This window comes from Cupressus sempervirens, chromosome 10 (genome assembly GCF_028749045.1).
Source record: "Cupressus sempervirens isolate cs-2001-9-10 chromosome 10, ASM2874904v1, whole genome shotgun sequence".
Classification (NCBI taxonomy): domain Eukaryota; kingdom Viridiplantae; phylum Streptophyta; class Pinopsida; order Cupressales; family Cupressaceae; genus Cupressus; species Cupressus sempervirens.
In genome coordinates, this window is record NC_143127.1 from 749,314,018 (window position 1) to 749,337,449 (window position 23,432).

Sequence of the window (23,432 nt, forward strand, 5' to 3'; positions counted from 1 at the left end):
CCTCTTGGCAAAGAAAATCTAGTGCATCTTTAGTAGCACGGGAGAATGGAGAGACACTATAGTAAATAAGTATATAAAGAGGCCCTCTATTTAGTTTACCCTCTTTAGAGAGGATATCCCAACAGGTTCTATTGTTTGGAATGGTTTCTTAAAAGCCAGGGACTTGACTAACTCAAAAGTCTCCTAGAAGCTAGGTAATGAGGAGGACATTCTGTTCTAGTCTGACATATGGCTTTCTCAAGGCCCCCTTATGAACAACCCTAGCTATGGGTTTTGGGCTAATGATTGCATCAACCTTTATGGGCACAAAGTCAGTAATTATAGGACTGAACAAGGTTGGAGGGACCTTTCCATTATCTCAGATGACCTAAAACCAATCATGATCATGCTTAATTCCTTATCCCTTAGCAACAATAAGGATGAACTAGTTTGGAGGGATAATGCCAATGGGCTCTATTCGGTCGCCTCTGGGTACTGTACTTTATGGGGCTTAAAAGAGACTCCCTCTTGGTTGAGGGCTTGGATCCCTAGCCTCACGCCAAAAGTTAACATGTTTTTTTGGTTGGCTCTTAAAGATAAAACTATAACCCAAGAAAATCTTATCAAAAGAGGTCACATCATGCCCAGCAGATGTGTTTTGTGTAAAGAAGAGTCAGAGATAGGCAACCATATGTTCATTCACTATTCTTTCTCTAGGATAGTTTGGAGCATCCTCACCCAAGACTTAGGCCACAGTTGGTGTGTTCCTTCTAACCTTTTGGACTTTTTCTATCAATGGAATGGCTTATTCAATGGGTTTGTCTTGTAGGAAATTAGCTCCTGGATCTTGTCTCATTTTTGTTGGAGCATATGGAAGGAGAGAAACAATTATATTTTCAAAGATAGGGAGGAGCCGACTTTAGTTATTGGGAGAAAGATTTTCAGCAACATAAAGGAAAACTTTTTTGTGAGGAAGGGGGGAGAATTTGAGATAGGAGGCAGGAAAAAGGAGAAGGTAAAAGACAAATCAAGGAAAAGATAGGAAGCCAAGTGGCTCCTCCCCCCTGAAGGCTACCACAAAGCCAACTTTGACGGAGCCTCCAAGGGAAACCCTAGCTCCTTGGGTAGTGAAGTTGTGATAAGGAATGAAAATGGAGATAGTATTGCAGCTTTTTCTCTCCCGCTGGGATCCCAAACCAATCATTTTGCAGAAGCGAATGCCACATGCAATGTTGTAAACTAGCTTTTGAAATTGGTGTTACCAATTTATGGCTCAAAGAGGACTCGAATAACATTATAAATTGCATCATTAACAACTCACATCCATCATGGAAAATTGCAAATCTAATTGATGAGACACGTGAGACCCTTGCCAAATTTAATAGAATCCATGTCACTCATATTTTTTGGGAAGCAAACTTGATTGCCGATAGGTTTGTGAACATTGGGGTCGGTGCAGACCAAAAAATGACTTAGCATCCTAGAATTTGTTTGCCGATAGATGTTAAAAGTTTGATTGACTTGGAGAAGATCCAAGGAAGTACAGAGAAAATCAAGCTATAATTATGATTATGAAGGTTTTTAGTAATAAGGTTACTTTTCAAAATGGAAGCATGGGAAATTGTAATTGTAGCGATTCATTATTGATTAATCGACATGCTTTGTGGGTTCTCTTTTGCACTCACTTTTGGAGCAATAGCAAGACTATTTTTCTCTAATTATTGCTTACTCTCGAAGGTCCCTTTCAGTCATAGAGAAAGGAGCACATGAGTAAAGAGGGTTTGCAATGTGCAAAAATGGTAGGCAAAAGGTACAAAAAGGAGCCGGTGGGAGATTTTGAGAAATGGAGAAGTAGGGAGAAAGTGTGGGAAAAGCTAGAAGAGGGTGGGGTTACCAATTATATCATGAAGTTGCATGGATTCGATCAAGAGGTGACCAAAAGTATGGTGGGGTCTTGGAAGGATGGCAAGGTGAAGGTGAACGGGGTCTACTTTTGGATAATGGAGGAGGTGATTGTGACTGTCATCGAAATCCCTATCGAGGGTTTTAAATTCTTTAGGGATAAGAAGCTCTCGGCCAATGTGGTTAGGGAATTTGTAGAGAGTGAGAAGGAACTGAAGGCACTGAGAAAGATTGACACCAAATATGTCCTTGACTCCATGAAGAAGCAGTGGAGGTATGTTCTAAGAGCTATTATCGAGTACATCATGTTGGACCCTAGGTTTGATAGAGCTCATACCCACCACTTTGTTATATTGAATCATTTTTGGCATAATGTTAATATTTCCTTTCCATATTATTTGTTAACCTCTATGAGCAAGGTGGTGGACAGCTTCAAAAAGAAGCCCACCACAAATCTAGCTCTACATGAGGGGCTATTACTGCTTATCTAGGAGCACTTCAAGGCTCAGACTATAAGCATTGATCCCCCTCAACCAGAGAATGTGGAGTCTAGTAGTTCTAGTTATTCCTTTGATTCTGATGAAATATAGAGCCTTAGCTCTGAGGAAGAAGGGATCTCTTCTTTGAGGAAATTAGCGACCCACAAAGCTAAAAAATTTCCCTCCCCCCAACCCCTAGTAGAAAAAGCCCTAGGGACCTTGGGCAGAAGCCTCCTGAGAAGGATGATGAGGGAGACAGCGATGATGAGGAGGAGCCAGAGTTTGATGAGGTGGTTAAGGAGACATAGGAGGAAATTAAGGATGAAAGTGGAAGGAAGAAAGGCAAGAGGGAGAGATTGGAGGAAGTGCACTCTCAATTTGAGGAGGTGTCTATGCTGCCCCTATCTCCTGTCCACCTCCAAGCCCAACCTGAGGACCAGAAAGAGGAGAATGTAGGGTATGCGGAAGGGGAAGTGCAGGTCAATGATAGGAGGAAAGCTTGGATAAACTTTAACGTCAAGACTTCAAAGATGGGCATCTTCAAGGAGGCCATGAATCCCCAAATCCTCATGGAAAATCAAGATGAATCGTGGCTGGAAGAACTCATTGACCTGATGATAGTGCCTATTTTAGATAGAGCCAAGGAGACAGGGATGAACCTCTTGAATAATGCTCATAACATTATGATTGACAATTTTAGATCAATCAAATGGCTTTTCCACGAGCTGGAGGAGGTCAAAAAATAGGTGAGACATATTGAGGCAACAAGGAATGGGATGGATGCTAACAAGAGGATGGATTTGGCTGACAGGCTCAGTCTAGCAGAAAGAAGGATACACAACCTACAGAACTACAATCACAACCTTGTGAATCAGATGTTCTCTTTGTTAAGCTCCATTAACAACAACATCATCTCTCTTATGGAATGGATCAAAGACAGAGAAATGCAAGATTATGAGGAAGGAAAAGACTGGGAAGAAGTTAGAATGGAGGATGACTCTGCAAAGGACAACACCATTCCTAATCAGGACCAGGGGGACCAAAGGGTACAATAGCTGGAAGTGAAGGAGAATCAACTCGCCTTTGAGACTACTTAGGTTATGCAAGAGCTAGAGCAAAAGAACGAGGAATAACTCTTGCTTGTTCTTTTGTTTTTCTATGTCTTTAGGCTTTTGTTTTGGCTTTAGGCCTTGGTATTACTTGTCATTTTTTCTAGTCTTTTCTCTGAACTCTACTTTTTGGCTGGGCTTTATGCTTATTATCAGTCTCTAAACTTATACTTTTTTGCCTGGGCTTTCACACTTATTATCAGCCTTATAGGTTTTAACTAATGGGTTTTAGGATCCTTGTAAAACCTGTTTATCTAATCAAAAACTTTATGCACATGATTTTTTTTTATATGCAATTTATTTCTTTTCAAATTTAAAATCTAATTTATTTATTTATTTTGGTTAGAGTTTTTTTTATGTTGTATTTGACTAGGCTTTTAAATACGGATTTATTCATAAGTTATTTTAGGAAATGATTTAATAACTATGCAATTCCTTTAGACATAAGCTAATTTCCTTTTCCCATACAATAATCCAAAATCTTGTAGGTGGAGATTTTTCACATTTATATTATTATTAATTTGCTTTTTTGATTGATTTTTCTAACCAAATACTACTTTTTTTTTTTTTTTTTTTCGATTCATGGGTTTTACAAGTAGGTGACGAAATATTCTTTTTCTCCATTCAATACATTTCCATCATTAATATGAGATAAAAAAAATTCAATTGCAAGGAGATAAAATAAATTCATACTCAACTAGAAATAGAGATACTAAAATAAGATGAATGCTATTTAAAAAAAAAAAATCTCCACTCAACATAGACCCATCTTTCCTAATGTTTTCTAACCTAGCTCTAATACCAAAATATCATGCCCAAATTTTGAACAAGACACACACACACATCCATACTATTAGATTTTTTAAAACACTTAAGAAATCATATCAAATCATTAACAAATTATTTCTGCAAATTTCAATTACTTTAAATCATATTCAAGGAGATATTTAAAGTGAAATGTATTCACAACATTGAAATGTCTCCTTAAATATTCAATCAAAATTGGATCTTAACAACAAATCAAAATTACATAAATGAAGATTTACATGTGATCTTTTATAATACAACACTTTTACAAATATTCATAATAAAACCTCTTGAAATCTGCAATAGAAAAGTAAAATCTTCCAAGTTTTTCTTCAACACAAATCTATTTGGAAACCTATAGTAAATAAAAATTAAAACCATGGAGAGCTCACCTCCCAATCTAGGCCTCTATGAGACTACCCACCGAGCTTGGAGAACCAAGACCAATCAGGTAACAATCAAACATAAACACATAAAATAACAATTATAGGATACAACATTTAACATCCTTTTTGAGCTTACACAACAGGTTACCATAGAAACTAATGGAATGGGTGAAGGTGTTCCTACAAGCCCTAAGGAGAATCCAAATACAAAAAACCAAATTTTCCTTCACAAAGAAAACAAAATAAATACCAGCTCTTACAAAAATTCTCCCCTTATCAGCCTCAAAGTGCATAACAATGAACTAGCACATGTAGCCCATACTACATGTTTATCCCTCTTCCTTCTAGGGAAGAGACTCTACACTTAGGCAAAAGGCCAAACTAACCCATTCACTCGAAGGCCACTTCTGACCTCCCAAGCACTAGTGGTGTCCATCTACGCCCATAACATTGTACTCTCAAAATCAAAGAGAAAGAAAAAAATAATAATAATAGAAATTCATTCGCACCCAAAATTACAACATGGACAATGAGCAATACACATATGCATCTATATAAAAATTTACATAACTTTTATTCAAAAAAGAAATACAATATATACTTCCTAAGACATGGAAAAAGATCGAACCTTCTTCCAAGCTATGAAAAATGAATTGATTTGAGAAGAGTCCTCTATCCTTCCTTGATCAAATCTCCAAAAATAGAAAATCTCTAAAACTAGAGAGTGGGTGAATGACAACTCTAACTTGAAATTCCCCTTTAATAGGAAACTAAACCCCTTCTTTTTCTCCATCACGAAGGAGAAAAATCACATTAACTCCACCAAAGTTTCCCTATTTTATTGGAACTCCAACTCATTGAGGATAAGGTGAGGAGTTGGGTAAGACATCTTCCATTTTCGAAATACTTAAAAAATAAGATTTTAAAAGGGTTAGAAAAGTGATTTAAACTAAACTCAAGTTAAAATTAAAGCCCTAAAATATAGTACTAACATTTAGGTAATTTAATTTTACTAAAAGAACACCCTAGGACTCTATTAAAGCCCTACAAAGTCACCCTAAACTTGAAGTTCTAATTTATTCTAATTAGAGCCTTCATATGACAAAACTTTGCAACAGGATATAACTTAAACATTTTTGATTGGTTAAAATTATGTTTGGGTGTCTATTGACAATATCTCAATCTAACTTGCCACATAAACACATAACAACACAAGTGCCAAGTAACACTATACAATATACACTTTAACATTACAAGTGGAAATTCAATTTGCACAAAATGAATCTAATTTAAAATAGTCATTCACATTATGTTCACAAAGTAAAATACTTAACAATGAGGTTAAGATCTTTTGATTAGATCTAACCTTGGCATTATTAGTTAATACAAAGGTATAGTCTTGGTTCTCCATTTTACCATGGTTATTTCCTACACACTCAAACCGCATATCAGTAGTCCAAGATAATAAATCATATGCACATATAAATCCTATATCAATTCTATATTCATAACTTAATCAAACATAAAATATTTACCAATTGAATTTCAAATGACATTTTTCCAATTCTAAGCCTATTGGAATTATTCAATACTATGCTAGGTTACTATGAGGGGAGGGGTGAATTAGTAACCTCTAAAACTTTATCAAATTCAGCAATTTATAGAAATATATCAATTATCATTTATTGATCTAATTGCATGCATGAGAAATTGAAAACATAAAACATTCATAATGCTTGAACACAATAATTTGGTGACCCATAAACCTTCCAAATAGAAAGTAAAAATAGGGTGGGAATGATATCCATAAAACTTCAATACTCTAGCATAAATTTGGCTTGTTGAGACTTACAATGATCACTTCTGATGATTTTCCCTGTTAAGAGTAATTAGGACTACTAGGTCCACCTTGTTAGAGGCTTTTACAAACACACAATAAAGTATGCACTTTTTAAAGAGATTTAAGAAAGACTATTACGTCTAACTTGTGAAAGGATTTAGACTGATCCACCTGTTAGAATGAAATAGTAAATCTCTAACTTACAACTAAATTGTTGAGAGAGACTCCTTGAAGTACTGATCACCTTTTGTGATGGATATGTTTCTATTGCTACTTTTTTGATATGGCCTTCAATATATACTTTATCTACTACTTGATTGCATTCACATTCTTATACACTAATGTTCATGAATTGCATATTCACACACATTGACTATCATACAATATATTACATAAATACCAATCCAATTTACATAATAACAAAGTTGGCCATTATACAAGTTAAACCCAATATTACAAAGTCAACCCATATGAAGACACTTAGGTTCTAAAGACTAACTTGGTGAAGTTCTAGTACTTAGTGTCCACCATCATTACTCGGCATCCTCATGCATGTGGTAGAAGTAGAAGCTTAGTCCATACTAATCACCTCAAAGTAGTCTCAAACTTGGTCTACACTGGTGACTCGGTAGATATTGTGTCACTTGTCATAAATTAAATTACTAGTTTACCATGACTTCACTTAGTAAACACTAACTTCACATATGGCTCGATTAACACTAGCTTCACATTCCATGAACTGCTAGCCTGGTAGAAATTACAAAGCTCGATAACCACTAAAGTGCTCGGGTTGAACTGCTAGACTTCACACTGCATGATTCTACTCAGTTTGAACTATTGCACTTCACACTAACTAATTTTCCTTGATAACCACTAGAATGCTCGGCGGCCACTAGAACTAGTGCAAAAGAATCAGTAGCAACTGTAGAATTTTGTGGCTACAGAATTACATGGTAAACACTATAGATTGTTCAATGAGCTCGGTAGCCATACAAAATCTAAATAAGTGTTGTCACTAATAACAAACTTGACTGATATGTCAACAATCTCCCCCTTTAGCATTAGTGACAAAAACACTTATTTTCCAAAACTTATATACATCACCAAGTGATACTAGCTCAATAGAGTATATTGTTTTGAGATTTTTAAAAATTTGTCTTTGTAAGTGTATATAGTGTTGGAGTTTTAACACTACTGAACAACAAAGTTCAATACCAAATTGATATTACTCACATAACCTAAGGATTAGCCAATTCCTATTAGCAATTAAATGTGTAAATATTTTAGGCCCAACTTCAACAAAACCAAGGGTGGTTTTCTACTTTTTAGGCTCTACAAAACTAGGGTGGGTATACCCAAGGATGATTCAAGACTGGAAGATACTATATGAGAATTATTTTAGTTTCATTCTTATTCTCATCTCAAATTCTCAAATACATGCATGATTTTGACATTTTTAATAAACACATCCCATATAATAGATTTGGCCAAATTTCTTCTATAGATTTGCAAGTGTTTCTAGAAACAGTGGCTAACTAAGGCTAAAACATTCCATGCAAACAAGTGTTGACCATCATTAAAATCTTCAAGAAATATAAATTAAAGCTAGTTGTGATTTTAGAATTGATGCTTCTTCATAGTGTATCTATTTTTCATATTGAGTAAATTTTGATCAATGCCTATTCCATTGGGATTCAGAATCTACTTCAATTTATGGATCTAATTTGTTTCTTTACAACATGAATTATTAGCAATTCTTACTGAATTTCATTCTTACAGAAATCCTTTCTATTACCATAACAACCCTATAAAATTCATCAAGAGCATTTACTTAATTCATTGAATTAATAGCAGTAAAGAATTGGCATACAACCTAAATGAATTGAATTCAATTGAGAAAGCTTTACTCACACAATCTCAAAATAACCAAGTAATAGCTAAGGAGACAAGATTCAATAAAAATTAATATGGGGATAGCTCATAACTTGTATTAATTTTCTTTGAAAATTGTATACAATTTTTGTAAACTCATAATGACCTTAAGAAAAGACACAAGGATCATTCCATATTGACATATTCTCAAAAAACATGCAAAGAAAATACATTATAAAGTTTTTCTCAAAGATTGGACTAAAAACATCCTAAGTGTAATACTAAAATGCATTAGAAATCATACCCTTCTCTAGCCCTGGGATCTCACTTATATATTGTGAGATGCAACAATCTTTAAGCATAGAGAATTGATAGGTTTCCTTTACAAGAGATATTTGCATACACCTATCACAAAAGAACAAAACTATGAGTAACAAAAAAATTTCTAGATCAAACATTCCTTTTGGTGGGTCCCTTTCTATTACATCCTCTTATGTTGTTGACTTGACTGCTATTCTAATTCCTCCATGTATGTAATTTCCAAGATAGCCAATGATCAAGGGTGCTCTGATGAGAAAGTTAATCTTTACCCAAGGGTTTTCTTTATCTTCATCTTGTATTATCAATTTACTTTTACTCTTTCTCTATCCTTAGTTGTGTCAGGATCTTGAGATTGTGGGCCTGCAACTGAAACTGATTGGTCACCTTTATCCTCTTCTTCCTATTGGCCTTGTGCAGTGGTGTCAATGATTTGAATCTCATCATCCTGCACCTCATCACTGTTAGTTTCAAATTCCTCAAACTATTCATCAGGAGCTATATCAGTCATCCATTTGTCAAAAAGTGTATCATTTGGCCAATCAAACTACAAAATAACTTGTTTTTTTTTGAGCACATACTTAGCCTCATTATCAATAGTAACAAATTCTTGTTTCAAAGAATCAAAGAATATTTGTGCTTTCACTATTTCTTTAGTTGTGGTAGCCCACCATGCATCCCTATTTCATTGATAATTCTATTCATTCATAAACAAAATAAATCATCAACCTCTTTAGCCCATTCATCTTTGTTTTTCAAATTATTTCTCTTATCTAGGGCATGAGGACAAAAACTAAACTTTTGTCTCTTGTACTTGTCCAAGTAGCCAACTATTGTTCTTTGCAAATGAATTCTCTTATTGTCAAAATCGGCAAGATCATAAACAATATCAAAAGTTTTCTAAATTTAATCATCAAAGGTTTTTATGACAAAATAACATTAAAATGTTATTTCTTTCCTCCTTACCCACTTATTCACAATAGGCTTTAAAGCCTCATCACTTTCTTTCAGTTCCTCCCAAATATTTATCACCCTAGATAACTAATCATAGATTAGTGGCCATTCAATTTTGTCCCCCAAATATGTGAGAGTCTTTCTTAATTTTTCTTCATATTTTGCCTCCAACTCCACATGTAATGCCCACAACTTGCTTTTTTCTTCTTCAAAATCTTCTATTGTGTAGTGTTCCATCCTTTGGGGTGTATCTGGTATTTCTATGAGGCGGGTGGATTTGAAAGGTTCAATTGGCGGGTGAGGGTATGTTATTCTTGGCCTTGTAGACCTCCCCATTAACTTGTTCTCAAGCTCAATTCTCTTTTTAACCTCTTTATTGTAGGCCTCCAAAATTTTTTCATATTCGCTCTATAGTTCAAACATGGCCTATTCTGCTTTCTTAGCTATAACCAAAAAAAATTGGGATGAATCCACATTCCAATGTACTTCCTGTACATGAGAGGCATCAACCACCCTCCTCAAAATGATGTTTCTTGTCAGCCTTGATTCATCTGGCTATGATGAAATAGCCTAGATCCCCTTATCAGTGACCACATGACTAGAGCAGCTTGATCTTCACTAAATGAAGTCCCTAAAAACTCCTTTTTATTGGAGTCTTGTAATTCCAATTTATTAGAAATAGAATTAAAAATGAATGCATTTGCAATATCCCAATTAGACAACAATAATATATTAGAAGCCTTTACCATTTACCTCCCCTCTTCAAGGGTTATGTTATAGAACTCTTGCATCATTTGTTCCTTTATTTGGTTTTGGATAGAGGCTTCATCCATTTTTGGATGCTCTGCTATCAATCTTTTGCATCTTTCCTCAAAATTTCTCATATTTTCCCTCCATGCAAATTGATGGAAAGCCCTTGATTTTACAAAACTATCATTAGACAAAAATTGATGACTTTCCTATTCCAACACAAGGTCTGATTCCCTTCCCCTGTAGTCTACAACTATTAATTCAAAATTTGGTACTGGAGGCTCTTGGGGGTATCCATTTATTTCTAATTGTGTGACCAAAACTTCCCCTTGTGATCCCATCTATTCAATTTTCTCTTCAGTGAGCTATTCCCCTTCAATTCTCAAAGAGGTCTAGGAGGGTGAGTATTCCTCAACATGAGGATCCTATTCCCTTATTATCTTTCTCCTCTTTAGAGAGGGTTCAGAAGGCCTCTCTTCCACAATAGCACTAGTGAATACCATTATTGGTTTTCCTTTGTCCATAGTGGTCCCTTTATTTTGAATAAGAGTATACCTTGGCCTTTTCTAGATAGTTTATTGACTTGCCCCTATATTGGGAGTAAAACCCAATCTTCTCATTACTTCTCTGGCCTTATCTAGGTAAAATCTAATTAAAAATTGTTTATTTTCATTCATTGCCTCTATTATTTTAGGAAAAGTATTCATAAGTTTCCTTATCTTATATACATTTGTAACTACATCGTCCAAAGGACTATAATCTAGATCAAAACAATGAATGAAATCCAAAATTTTAGAGAAGACTCTCCACTTTTCTTTTCTAGTCTCCTATTCTTGTAAGGAGTACTCATTCCTTATTATATCTTCTAGAATGTAAAATTCATGCTGAATTTGTCCAAGCTTAATTCTACACCTTAGAGCCAAATTAAAATATCTCTCAGAATCACAAAAATGAGGGTAAGAAATAGCCTTCTTGTAGGGATCCAAAATTTTGTTTAGAGAGAGCCAACCCCCTTTTTTCATTACAAAATGATGGGCTACTGTGCAAATGGGGAAAATTGACCCTGTTAATATTTTCAACAAAAATATTTCCTCTACTCCTCCCAACTACCACAAAAACTTAGCTACTCCTACCTTCAAGGGCACCTGGTAGGGTAGTACATGAGGACTTCCCTTAAAACCATAGATTCTAAAAATAGTAGAAATAGAGTATGGGATGATATCCCCCAAATTATGTGAGACTTTCAAACCACTAGAGTTATCCATAGGCCTAATAAGACCCATTAATGCCTTGGGGATTCTAGGATTATCATTCAATAAGAGGCATCTTAGCTTGGAAGAAAAATACCTGTCAAACCTAACAAATATAGCATTCTCTACATCCCAAGTCATATCTGCACTCCATAATTGGACTGGCAGTGCTTCCCCATTCTCCTCTCTATTTAATTTCATTTCTTTACCAAAATATGAAGCTCCCTTAAATGAAAACATATGCATCAACAATGAATAATGACCAAAAGTTTTATTGGCAATCTCAATCAATCCATTATGAATTTCCTCAGCTAGATAAGATGTTGGCTTTAAATTATTATTGCCATTAGTGACAACACTTATCTGTATTAGTATAGCTACTAAGCTCATCACTTAGTCTACAACGTATACCAAGCATTCAGTGGTTACCTTGTACATTCATCACTTAAGCAGTTTACACCGAGCTTCGCAGTTCACACTAAGCATTCTAGTGTTAACCGAGCTTCGCAGTTCACACTGAGCATTCTAGTCTTAATTGAGCTTCACAGTTCACATTGAGCATTCCAGTGTTGACTGAGCTTCATAGTGATTATTGAGTGATGGAAGTACAATGTTTACCAAGTGAAAGCAATGTAAACAAAGGATTCAATTTTTACCGAGTGACACTACATCTACCCAGTCACCTATGGTTATCGAGTTCAGAACTACATTAAGTGATTAGTATGGACCAAGCTTTCACTTCTAATGAGTGCATGATGATGTTGAGTAATATAGTGGATGCTGAGTATCAGAAGGTCACCAAGTCAGTTCACTGAACCTGAGTTATTTACTATTGGGCCGACTTAATAATGCTTTTTTCACTTATGTTTTGGATGACCTTGCAATTGTAATTATTGGAATGGTATATATGTAATGTATTATATCATTTGCAAGTGATGAGATATCGATTTATGTATCATGAAATACATGTAATGTTTTGAGAATAATGAAAGCGAATCAGCAAAAGAGCAGAGTATTCAGCAAGGTCTACAAGGAGCAGTAAAAATTCATCAATCACAAAAGGTGATCTATACATCAAGGATCTAATCAGAAAATCAAGTTTGTAAGTAGATCCATTGTTTCATCCTAATAGGTGAATCAGTTTTGCAAAACCTTTAACAAGGTAGACTTAACAGTCTTTGTATAAATCTCCTAACAGAGTGCATACTTTAGTGTATGTTTGTAAATCCTTTAACAAGGTGGACCTAGCAGTCCTTTGTGCTCCTAATAGGGTAGATCACCATAATTGGTGAATGTAATCCTTAACAGGCCAACTTCATACTACAGTAATGAAGTTTTGTGGGTATCATCCCTGCCCCAGTTTTACTTTTTATTTGGAAGGTTTCTAGGTCACCAAATCACTGTGTACATGTGTTATGAATGTTTGATATCTCATTTATGCAGTAGATTAGATGAATGAATGGTGAATGGTTAAAGTGCTAAAATATTTTAAAGTTTTGAAGTTACTAATTCACCCCTCCCCTCTCAGTAACCTATCATATCTTGAATATTTTCAACAATTGGTATCAGAGCTTTGTGGTTCTTAGGATAAAGTTTGATAGCTTGAGTAAAGATCAAGGACAATAGAGATATTCAGACTTGACAAAGCTATTGAAAATGTAAAGCTAGATCTGGAAATGGCCATGGCTCAACTCAAAGAAGCTAAGGAGCATCTTTCTCAATCCTTAAAGAGAAGGAAGGAACTTGCAAGACAAATGAATGATCATCAGTATGTTGAAGAAAATATTGAAGACCTTTTACCATCAAGTAGTTCAGATGAAGCTAATGAGGCTATCAAGGGTCTCCTAGCAAATAATGGTTCTCTATAGGAAGAAGTAGGAAAGCTTGAAAAGAGAAAAGAAATCTAATCAATTAGGCTATGTGAAGTTTTGGAACAGAGAAACAAGGCAAATGAAGACTTAGAGGCAAGAAATAATCAATCCCTTTAGCATGAAGATCTTGTAGATCAGTTATCTAATGCAAATGAAGAAATTATGAATTTGAGATCTAAGAATGAAAGCCTAAGGAATGATTTAATTACTGAAAGAAAAATCAATGAAAGCTTAAAAAGTGACTTGAGATATGAAAGAAAAATCAATGAAAGTTTGGAAAATTACTTGATCACTGGAAAGAAAATCAATGAGAGAATGATGAATTCTCAAATAGACATGACTCAATTAAATCAACAAAGTGAGCAGAATCTTCATAGACAAAAAGGTAAAGCTGGACTTGGTTACAAGGAAGAAGGTGAAACCTCCAAACAAAGTGCCCAAAGGAATAAAAGACCTACTTGCAATCACTGTGGTAAGCTAGGTCACACATCAAACAAGTGTTGGAGCAATGGAAAAGATAAATTCAATGGTAAATGCTACAATTGTAGTCAGCATGGTCATAAAGCTAATGAATCCAAGGAGAAACCAAAATTTGAAGACAATTGTCACAAGTGCAAGAAGCATGGTCACAAGGCATTCCAATGCAGATCCAAATCATTCAATCTAGCTGAACAACTTGTCAAGGTAATCTTTGGATGGGACTACAATACCTGGCGTAGATGCCATTACTATGGAGAATATGGACACATTGGCAAAGAATGCTGAAGGCATCACTTGAGAAAAAGAGATAAAACTATAAAATGTTATACATGTACAGAACTCAGTCATATAGCTAAAAATTGCATGAATATAGGAAGAGTTGAAGATGAAAAGAAAGCTAAAGCTGAAAACATTCAGAAGCAAATGAGGCAATAGTGGATTCCAAAATCTACCAAGCAAAATAGTTCAAATGATGGTAATATCACTCAAGAAGTGGGTGACTCCACCATTTCCAATTAGATTCATAAAGGAGGATATGGAACTACATCTTCTAGTGATATCTCAAGCAGTTCCAAAATAAAAAACAAAATGATCAAATCAGTATTCCAGATACACAAAGATCAAAGGAAGCATATTTTTTGTCGAGTTACATCTACCAAGGAAAGTCGGTTGAAGACCTTATCGAGCTAGGTTGGGAATAACTAAAAGTTTTGTTCGATCACTGAGTTGTAAGCTTCTACTGAGAAAATGAATGATAGCTTGTCAAACACTATGGCATCTTAGCTACCTTCATACCAAGCATTAATGGCAAAAGTTTTGTCAAAAGGGCAGAATTTTATTTCATTCTGCATTGAAATTTTTGAGCTAAGAAATTTCAAGCGAATTCCAAGCAATTCCAAGTGATTTCAAGCAATTTTAAAGTGAAAAATCAATTCAGAATTTTCTTACACTTACCGAGCAACAATGGTATCCAGGAGTAGTAGCAACACCAAGGTAAAAAGAGGTTCAAAAATGTTGATAAAGGGTACATAATGGAAAGCACCCAACTTCAAAATTGTTCTGGTTGTTGTAAAATCACTCGACCCAAATGGAGCTCAATCGCAAATTCCACCTAAGTTACTTCTTATAAATGATATTCATACTCATTTCAAATGTTCTGTTCAAGAAATTGTAAACCTAGAGATGGAAAATTCCCTAGGAGAAATGAGTGTAGATGGCTCTCTAAAAACCAAATACAAGCATCTTGAAACCAAAGGCTTGACTCATATCTTTCATATGCCTAGAAGCTTCCAAACCAAATAGATTAGGTATATTTTGAGTTGGGTGTACAATGGGAAACTATGGTTAGAGTAGGCAATGTTAATTACAAAGAAGATGATTTATAAAATCATGGGTCTCCCTATGCTCAGCAAAGCAAAAACCACCAAAACCTTAGGTCGGGAGGAGTTATAGAAGTAAACCCTAGTTGAGTGGGATGGTAGAGGTCTAAAGGTCAGCACTGTATCAGATGTCAAACTAAGATTTGGCTTTCATGTCATTGCCCACAAAATCTATAGCTCTAGTTTACTGAATAGTGTACCTTGTGAGGCTATGAATTTGGCCTTCAAAATTGTAAAGAAAAACCTTGAATTTGATCTATCAAAATTATTGTTGAGACAATTGAATAAAAATATGGATAGCATATGGACTTCAAAGAATAATCCTTGTAAATTTGGCTCTCTATTAATCTATTTATTTTTCTATGTTAAAAAATTCTTTCCATCAAAAGGAACAATTGTATGGAGAAAAGAAATTCCCATTCCTTATCAGATGAATGAGTTTGTAGCAGAAATGGGTGAAAATTTTGATAGCATCATGGACAATTATTTTGAAGATTTCAAGGAGAGAATGAATAATAGGTTCTAAATTCCACCAAAATTAGTTGAAGACTACATAGATGATGTATGCTTTATGGTTGACTGTGATAAGGTATACATTCAGGTAATTAGACCTTGAGTTGCATGGGTAAAACCTCTTCCTTATGAGGTAAATATTGATGAGGCCCGAGATATTATTGAAGCACTGGTGAATGAGCCAGTAGACCCAAGGAAACCAATATTCGAAACATATGATGAGGCAAAGGCCAGAATTGAGCTTGAACTCAAGCTACCCTAGGTCATAAGCAAAGGCAAGAGGAATATAGTAAAATTAAAAACTACTACTGGTCCTCTTATGCTTACTAAGGTAAAAGGTGAGGATGAAGAAGATGATGAAGAAGAAGGAAAAGAAGAAAAAGAAGAACATGAATCTGAAGAGGAATAGCCAAAGAAGAAAGGTAAGGTAACTATTACCAAACCTAAGAAAAAGCCCATTGTAGTATTCTCTAGAAGAACTAGAAAAGGCAAGCATGAACCTATACTGGTCAGGCCTCCACCCACATTTGAGGAAAGGCTTAAACAATTGGAAGAAGGAGCTGACATCACAAATTTCAAGGCATTGAAATTTGAAACAAGAACTGATGCTGAGAAAATGTAGATTGAGGAGCTGGTACTCAATAAGATGGGTAAATGGAAATACTCCCTAGACCAGCTTGACTCTCAAATCTCCAAAGAACTGTTGGAGAGATTGCAACTAAGATGGAAGTTAGCCACCCAAATGGTCAAAGACATATATGAGCAATCTCTGAAGAATCTTCTACCGAGTCTCACTAGAGAAAAAATAAAGGTAGTAATGAAGAACCATGAAGGTAAAATGATGATTAGATTTCACACATGTTTGATCTTAATTAAAGACATTGAGCATGTTGTAAATGATGCAACAAACATGTGAAATAACATCTATCATCTGCAAAAGCCTATTGAAGATCTAGTTGAGATCAAGGATGATGATAGTAGTGACAGTGATGATTTTGATAGCACTCCATTTACCACAGTTACTCTAGGAGAGCTTCATGCACTTATGGAAGAAAAAGAGGAAGAAGACAAGGAGGAAGAAGCACATGAGGAAGAAGAAGATCTAGTTAAAATTGCAGCAGAAGTGATTGCATCCCTTCCTCACTCTCCATTGAAAACTGTTACATCCACTTTGGAGACAACTTTTGCAAGTGAGATTGTGAGCACAACAGTAAAATCAATTTCTCAATCTTCACCAACCTCCTCCTAGCTCTAGGTATTTGAAACTGAGGTGCCAAGCACTTCAACTACTGAGTTGTTTGTCACTTCTTCAGCCACTGAGTCAACCTCCTCAGCCCCTTCATCAACAATAAGTGTACCAATAAGTTCCAAAATTTTTTCTTTATCAATTCCAGCAAGTTCTACAATTTTTTTTCCATTAGCATCATCTATATCCACTTCCACTCCAATCAGTTCTGCTATGGGTACTCTACCGAGTATGATTCCATTTTTGGGAAGTGTTTCAATTTTTGATCTAGTTAATACTCCTATTGGCATTCAATCCTCAAGTCCTATCCTAGTTTCTATTGCTAGCCCTACCATTTCCACTATTGTGTCTATTCCTAAGGTCAAACCAGTCATCATAGAAGTAAAACAAAAGCATCCATTAAAACTTTTGATCACTGGAAAATAAATTGATGAATACTTTGACCTAGACACCAAGATAGTGATTCCTAAGATTGACTATGACAATGCTACCATTGAAGAGATGAGGTTAGCTAGTCAACTCATAGAGATGAAACCTATGCAAAAGTAGTTAAGGTTTGAAAGGGATAAGGAATATAGAATAATTGAGAATGCCAAGAATATAATTACAGATACTATAGGTGTTGAAGTAGATTCTACTCAACACATTTTGATTCAGTTAGAAGAGGTTTTATATAAATTTAATGAGGATTCTTCCGAACAAAAGAAACTTATTGAGAAAGCTAAAAAGAAATTTGATAATAAGGGGCTAGAGCATATTTCTCAATAGATAGCAATAAAGCCAGTTGAATTGTCAACATTTTTGGGAAATTTTGAAAATTATTTTATTAATGTAGCATCACTTTTTGGTACACTTTGTGATGTTTCTAGTTTTACCAAAGAGATAAAAGATAAGTTAAATAAGATTGACATTGATATGCAATAAAGTGCCTCCAAGCTAAAGATGGACTCCTCCACAACCTCCCATCACACCAAGATCAGATATTTGGCAGATGTACAGGTAGAACTATTGAGAGAGGAAGCAAGGATCCATTCTACACTCATAGACATCCAGAACATGATCCTACCTATCATGGACACAATGCAGAAACATATTTTTCATTGCAAAACATTGGTCCAAGATTAGAATTTCTTAATGGTTGATCACTTGATCTAATTATCAGCAAAAGTTCAAATTTCCCTCTCCACCTATCAAATTTTGCAGCAGACTTGGGATAGTACTTTTGCAACCATTCTTAAGGTACATCAAGAATTTCTATCTCACTTTGGTGTAGCCATATAAATTGTATATCTACAGTCCTTTGACATTACTATCAAAAAGGGGGAGAGATTCAAAGAAGAGATTTAGAGATTCAGAATAATAAAGGATTCAGAGGAGAGATTCAAAGATTCAGCATAATAAATGAGGAGAGTCATCACTATAAGTGATAGGGGGAGTTAGCACTCATTAGAGTAAGCATGTGTACATAAGTATCTTTGTATATAGAAATGTATATGCAGTAGTTCTACAAAGATCAATTTTGAAAAACAAAAATTCAGTGAAGTCAGGTTATGTACATATATTTTGGCTTATAAGTTTTTTGTCACTAATGCCAAAGGGGGAGATTGTTGGCATTAAGTTATTATTGTCATTAGTGAAAACACTTATCTATATCAGTATAGCTACTAAGCTCATCACTTAGTCTACAATGTATACCAAGCATTCAGTGGTTACCTTGTACATTCATCACTTAAGCAATTTACATTGAGCTTTGCAGTTCACACCAAGAATTCTAGTGTTAACTGAGCTTCACAATTCACACCGAGCATTCCACTATTCACCGAGCTTCACAGTGATTACCGAGTGATGAAAGTGTAGTGATTATCGAGTGATGGAAGTGCAGTGTTTACCGAGTGAAAGAAAGGTAAACAAAGGATTCAGTTTTTACCGAGTGACACTACATCTACTGAGTCACCTATGGTTACCGAGTTCAAAACTACATCAAGTGATTAGTATGGACTAAGCCTTCACTTCTATCAAGTGCGTGATGATGTCGAGTAATGTAGTGGATGTTGAGTATCAAAAGGTCACCAAGTCAGTTCAGTGAACCTGAGTTATTTACTATTGGGCCGACTTAGTAATGTTTTGTTCACTTATGTTTTGGCCGACCTTGCAATTGTAATTATTAGAATGGTATATATGTAATGTATTATATCATTTGCAAGTGATGAGATATAGATGTATGTATCATGACAGACATGTAATTTTTTGAGAATAATGAAAGCGAATCAGTAGAAGAGTAGAGTATTTAGCAAGGTCTGCAAGGAGCAGTACAAATTCATTAGTCACAAAAGGTGATCTATACATCAAGGATCTAATCAGCAAATCAAGTTTGTAAGTAGATCCATTATTTCATCCTAACAGGTGAATCAGTTTGTTAAATCCTTTAACAAGGTAGACTTAATAGTCTTTGTATAAATCTCCTAATAGAGTGCATACTCTAGTGTATGTTTGTAAATCCTTTAACAAGGTAGACCTAGTAATGCTTTGTGCTCCTAACAGGGTAGATCACTAGAAGTGGTCAATGTAAGCCTTAATAGGCCAACTTCATACTGTAGTAATGAATTTTTTTGGGTATCATCCGCACCCCAGTTTTACTTTCTATTTGGAAGGTTTCAAGGTCACCAAATCACTATGTACATGTGTTATGAATGTTTGATCTCTCATTTATGCAATAGATTAGATGAATGAATGGTGAAGAGTATTTATGGTTAAAGTGCTAAAAAAATTTAATGTTTTGAAGTTACTAATTCACCCCTCCCCTCTCAGTAACCTATCATATCTTGAATATCTCCAACATAAGAAGCAAAATTAAAAATGATGTCCACACCAAAAGATGAGATCTAAACAACCATATACATAAAATCCACGGGCATAAATTCTTCTTCATCTCCCCCAAAACTCTGCACAGGGTTCTATATATCTCTATAGCCCTAGAATTGAAATATGCCCTTTTGAAAGGTTCCCTAGAGGCTGTTATTATTGTTGGTAGGGTTCCAATCTTACCTATATGTGCCTTTAGTGCACCTTGCCTAATGGTATCTTTCTTGGATTTATATTCCTTTTCTAATCCTTCAAAATTAATGGGCACATGGTAATCAGTGAGGGTCCCTAAACCAAAAAATTCCCTAATCTCATCTAGGCTAACTGTAATTAGGACTTGGCCATCAATTCTTCTCACAACTCTAATGGCTTGGTTGTAATTCTTAGCCATAGCTTCAAGAAGATCATAGTCCATGAAAACACTAGGAACCAATAGTTTCCCTGGATCAAAAGTCCAAATATTAGCATGTGGGGAAAAAAGATTCCTCTTTGAAAACCACTTTTTAAACAAATCTAGACTATTTTGACAGGTACTGGCATCCCAGACCCAATGACCCTTTTCATATAATCCATCTGCTATCTTCAACCTAGGGTTTAATGTAGTGAGCTTTTCAACTTGCATAGTTTTAGTAGTGGAATTAGGAAGTAGCTTAAGTAAGTCATCATGGACATTCCTATCCAAGTCATTTTCTTGACCAAAAAATCCCTTCTTTGGAGGCATTTTGAATTGTAATTTGCAAAATTGAGACACTACAGAGATTATAGTGTAAATACTTACTTGATTCTTTGCTTATTTCTCTCTATAACTCTGTAATGTTTTCACAAACACTAGAAATTTGCTTCATGTTCTTGTCTAGCTCACAATCTTCTCAATAATGGCTTTTGCTTAGGAAAAGCTTGAAATATTTGTTCATGTGGGATGAGACTAAGAAATTTTTTTGTATTATACTCTATTTTCTTTCACATACAAAGCTTTCAAGCTTCATAAATGCAAAGAGTAGGAAAAATAGAGTGGCATCATCTTTTCTTTTAAATTTGTGTCATCGATCTTTAAAAATCCTACAATCTAGGGATAAAAACAAAGCTGACTCCTCTTTCCTCTTAACATGCTAGTAATCAAGCCAATGAAATGCTTTCATCTGTATCTTTCCTTCAATGCTGACATTTTAGTCTAGACCCACTAATGACTAGGGACACGTGTCATCAAATCGCTACCTCACTATACATAACTTTTGAGCATCTTGCAATAGCAAGATAGCGATAATGATTGATCCTGCTTTGATCATGTGGAAGACATTTGATACAACTCTTAAGAGAAATATGGTGGGTCCCTCATTCATTACCTTAAACTTATTGCAACTCTTTATAGTGAGATAGCAATGGCCATAGATTTGAACTTGATCTAATGGCATGGAAACTGCATGAACTTCTTAAGATGTGGTAGGTCCCATACTCGCTATGTCACATAGATTAAAAAGCACACACCTTTCTATAGTGAGATATCGAGAATCATTGATCCTAGCTTGATCTGATGATTAGAATCCCTCATGTGTTTTATGAATGAGGCATGGGTCCAAGATACTGATGACATGAGAAGTCTTGCATAGTTGGCATAATAAAACATATTCTAATCTTAGTCACCTTTCCATGTTTTTTGGGTCCCACCATGTGTTCATTTCATATTAGCTCGCTACATCACTAATGGAAAGATGCATAATTTTTTCGATAGTGAAGTAGCATGCTCCAGTGGTTATTCAAAACTTGGCGCCGGAAGAATAAAGGCAAGTCAAGTCACAATCACCTTCATTAAATGCTTGTAACATAATAGTCATTACTCCCCATTGCAACTTGGAAATATTTATTGTCACTAAGAAGTTTGGAGGCCATCATGTCATATATTTCCTGACTACTCGCTATGCCACTAATGGTGAGATGCTTAGTTTTTTCGATAGAAAAGTAACAAATCATCGAAAAAACCATTATTTAGGCGACTTCTTTTTCCTACTTTTTACTGGGTTTCTTTTCCTACTCTGATAGCTCTGACAAAATGCACATGACTAAATACTTCAGATGCAACATATATTTTGACCATCTCATCTCCATTTTACAGCACCATTCTTTAATTTTGCGGTATTCGCTACCTTACTATACATAAAAAGTGCACATCTTTTCATAGCGAGGTAGAAAGAATCATAGATCTTACTAGAATCAGACGGTGAGGAACATGAGACAAAAGACCACTTTGGGGGTGCAAATTTTTTTTTAAATGAATACAGAATATTCAAAAAAGTATAAATAGATTTTGCGCCAAGACTTTTAAAAGGAATGAGACATAGGGTTTAAGAATTTTTTTCAAAGGCAAACAAATCTAGAAGATTAAAAACCAGAAACCCTATTCACAATTAATGGATCCAATTTGATTTTTTGTACCTAGGAAAGTGAAATTTTATCATGCGAAAAATCAAACCAACATACAGTATACTATACAACACATCTACAAAATTCTCCTCTACTATATACATTTTCTCATTTTGCATGATTCTCCCACATACAATATACATAATGTCTAACTATACATAGTCTCTCCCCCTTTTTGACAGTAATGCCAAAGATTTATTGAAAACTTATTTACATGGAGACACCAAAATGAGATAGAAACTTAGAATGTACCTTAAGAATAAGTGCTAGATTTTTATCCCAAATTTCTTGCAAAATCTTGCATGTATGGAGAGCAATTTGAACTTCTAAAAAGAGTTCTATCATGTTATCTACAATAGAAAAGTTGTTGTCATGGATCAAGATTTTTGAATAAACAATATCTTTCTACATTATATCCATGATAGAAAAGATCATATTCTAAATATCTATCAATGTAGACTAGATCCTTGCTTTTTCTCTCAACAACTTTGCTTGCATGTCTAATGGAAATCTTATCTTCATATCATGTGTAGAGCTTAAACTAAAGTCAAGTTGCAATTGTTGTGCATTGGCTTTTAGATCCTCATCAATATTTTTTAGTTTTCTCTTTATCTCCTTTGTGAACTTAGTAACATGACACAACTTTCCAAAAAGTGATGTCACATTGGTGCAAGATGATTCAAGATTGGTCAAAATTGACAAAAGCTCAATTTGTTGAATGGCAATTTGCTAAGCAATGTGCTCAAGCACTTTATTGTCAAATTTCATTTTTTCTTTCTCAATTAACTTATCTTGACCACTAGTTTCCTCATTTAACTTTTGGACCACCTCAACTAATTGCAATCAAATAGGTTGAGAAGAATCTATCTCAATACCCATAGCCTTAGACAAAATATTCTTAGCATTATCAATAATCTTATATTCCCTATCTCTTTCCTCTCTCAATTTCTGTTGTTTTTCCTTCTTCTGAAGGTGTTCACCAAATATGTGTATTTGATCTATAGTAATATTATCAAT